Source organism: Alosa pseudoharengus, unplaced genomic scaffold (genome assembly GCF_046254945.1).
Source record: "Alosa pseudoharengus isolate Yale_2024_CS ecotype anadromous, Long Island Sound unplaced genomic scaffold, YU_APseudo_1.1 YU_APseudo_1.1_scf_10, whole genome shotgun sequence".
Lineage (NCBI taxonomy): Eukaryota > Metazoa > Chordata > Actinopteri > Clupeiformes > Clupeidae > Alosa > Alosa pseudoharengus.
The window spans coordinates 7703368-7706429 of record NW_027468565.1 but is presented as its reverse complement, the minus strand read 5'-3'; the positions used below and the strand labels follow the sequence as shown (position 1 = coordinate 7706429).

Here is a 3062-nt window from a genome sequence, read left to right as displayed (position 1 = left end):
GTTTAGATTCAGATTTTCCCTTCACACAAACACAATGAGAATTGCAGAGGCAAATATATAAATGATAGTGATAAAGACAATCTTCATTCAACAAAAATATATGCAAAACTGCATATATTTTTGTTGAATAAAAAATATATACCTATATAAGTGACCCTGCTGTGGCGTATAGACTGAGAATGTTTTGGACTGTGTAAATAGTCTACCAGGGAAATAGCCAATGTTTTGGACTGTGTAAATAGTCTACTACCAGGGAAATAGATTGGCTATTTCCCTGGTAGTAGACTATTTACACAGTCCAAAACATTCTCAGTCTATACGCCACAGCAGGGTCACTTCAATAAACCACTAAGTCCAACCGTTACGCCCCCACGCCAGCAGGGGAGACACTTCCTCTAGTGAGCAGTGGTTGCACTGTGGTCGCGCTTCCACCAGAACAGCTGATAGGATAAACAACAGTCAGTGTGCGGCGGCAAATTCAGAGAGGAGCATCTCCAAGCCTCGCCTTCCCACAGGCTGCAGCGAGCTGTACTTGGATTCAGCAGAACAGAAAGGCTAGCCTACAGTTTCATTAGGCTACTAGCCTACTTCACGTTATTTGGATGTATGTGGATGTGAATCATAAACAACGCGCCCGCAATCGTCTGCGCTCATTTCTAGAAGAGGGGACCTTTAAACGAGCACTTACCTTTTTGCTTGGAAGAATGGAGAGCATTGGATCTAGTGCCAGATGAGTGGTTACTTGTCTCGCCAGGAGAATGGACATCTGCTTTCGGGAAATCAGAGCCAGCCGTAGCCTACCAGGGTTCACTCCGAGACACATAGGCGCTACCGGAGCAATGGTAAGATTTAAAGAATAGCCTACTATGCTTTCATTCTGCTGTAGGCTATAAGGAAATAGATAAGCTACGTTGATAGATACCGATCTTAACTGAACATTTTGTTTTCACAGAATAACTTTGCCTCTTAATGGGGTCGTGACCTCCTCTTTGCTCGGAGCTGTCTGCAAGTCATTCAAGCAATTAGGTAAACTCTAGGTTGCTGTCCATTAAGGACCGGTGGGCTGCTCTGGAGTCGAAAAACTGTGCGGGAGAGACAAACTTTAAGAAGAGAAGGCTTGCGGTAAGAATATGTTCGATGACTGCTAGCTAAGCTAAAAGTACCCTAGCCTAAAAGCAAAGCTAAGAGTAGCCTAGTAGCCTTGCAAAAGAACAAGTGAGCAGAACCAGCTTTATTAAAGTGTATTTTTTTGTGTCGTCATTTACAGGAAGCAGTACACCGTCTTCACAACTCGGAGACAAATTGCAGGCGCTACGAACCGGAGCAAGGGTAAGATTTAAAGATAATCCTTTCATTCTGCGGTATAAGGAAATAGATACGTATAGATACCATAGGATAGATACCGATCATAACTGTACATTTTGTTTTCACAGACTAATCTCGCCTCATAATGAGGCGGTGGCCTCCTATTTGCTCGGAGCAATATCTGCAAGTCCAGATTTACACTATGTTGAAAGACGACATTGTGTGTAAGTGACTTTTTTTTTTTTTTTTTTTACTGTTTCTCCTTCCTTGTTTAATGTTACTGTGACTTGCGTTTGATTTTTATTCATACCACTCTCATTTAATTGTTTTCCAGCCGCCTGTAAGACATATTACGAGACGGTACGCAGGAGCTTTAGGTATAGGCCTACCCAGCCAGAAAACTCATTGCGGGCGGAAGCTGTGAAGAGTTCAGCTCGGAGTCAAGCGAGAAGAAAGAGGGTAAGACTTTATTTGGTGCATTGATAGATGTGTTGTGTCCATACGCAGTGCATCATCGCACAGTACTGATTCATTGTTTTTTTTTTACAGCTGCTGGAATCGAGACAGAGTGTGCTAGCAGATGACGAGGTGGAACTGTCTGACGAAGAAGATGGCGTTGTTGGTGGGGTCTCTGGATGGATTGTACGGTCGCCGTCATTTCGTAGGCCGGAGCTCTCTGAACTCTGTGCGAAGCTGCAGTCCCGGTAAGAGGCGACATCTGAAGTACAGAGCCACGCGTCTGCACAACGGACCTGCCTCGGAAAAAGAACGCCGCCAGTTACCTACAACCCCGAGGAGGCAAACGGACAGTTCACTGAGTTGTAGTTTTTGGATCATCCTCTACCCATGTGTGGGCAGATCCTCGCTTTGTATATAGTTGTGTTTGTTTTAATAAAGCTCTTTCTTTGCATAAACATGTTCCTGGCAAATGTTCATTTCCTCTATAAATTCATTCATGTCCTTGATGGTAGCCTAATAATAGTGTAGTAGCCTACATAGGATAACAATGACATGAATATACAGCTTAATATGAATAAATAAATAAATATATATTTATATATATACATTTATTATGAGGCAGGGTGACGAATAGTGACAGATCTGCCAACCAATCACGAGTGATTTTACTTGTTTGAAAGTTGTGGTTTCATCCAATACTGAGTAAGGAAATTCAAGCCTGGCCTGGCAAGGTGTGGTTTTGCTGCCAATCAGGAGTGATTTTACTTGTTTGAAAGTAGTGGTTTCATCCAATACTGAGTAAGGATATTCAAGCCAGGCCTTGCCAGCCGCGGTTTCGCTGCATTCACATGCTAATTAGGGCCATTAGCACTCTGCAAGCTCTCCACATACGTCATTGTTCGGTTCCGACAATTTGTGGCACAGACAAACGGCGACAAGCGCGGGTTGCAAATTGTCGTCAACTACCGAAAATGAGGGAGATCTCCGGTCGTTTACGGGGACGAAAATCACACTTTTAATGCAGTGTGTGGCCCAGTTGAGAAGAGATAAAGCCGCTCCGGTACACAGACCCCATCTAATTCCACCGTGCACGTCTTGAAGGACACACGGGCAGAGCTGACTGAGTGTATTGGTGTTGGGGCTGACGAGCTAGCCCCAGCCTGTCGTGGGCCTGACCCTGGGCCGACCCCAGCCGGTGCAGAACGACAGACTTTGGCAAAGTGGTTGTCTTTCCCACAGCGCTGGCATGCTTGTCCTCTGGCAGGGCATGTTGGGGCTCTGCTCATGTGAGAAGAGGA

General features: G+C 44.7%; 1 long non-coding RNA gene across 1 annotated transcript; it reads left to right on the top strand.

Moving 5' to 3' along the window:
* The first annotated feature begins 958 nt into the window (after positions 1 to 958).
* On the top strand, positions 959 to 2139 carry LOC143139331 (uncharacterized). Its single transcript, XR_012990380.1, has 5 exons — positions 959 to 1122; positions 1268 to 1329; positions 1434 to 1529; positions 1640 to 1764; positions 1855 to 2139. It is a non-coding gene; the product is annotated as an uncharacterized LOC143139331 (long non-coding RNA).
* Positions 2140 to 3062: the final 923 nt, after the last annotated feature.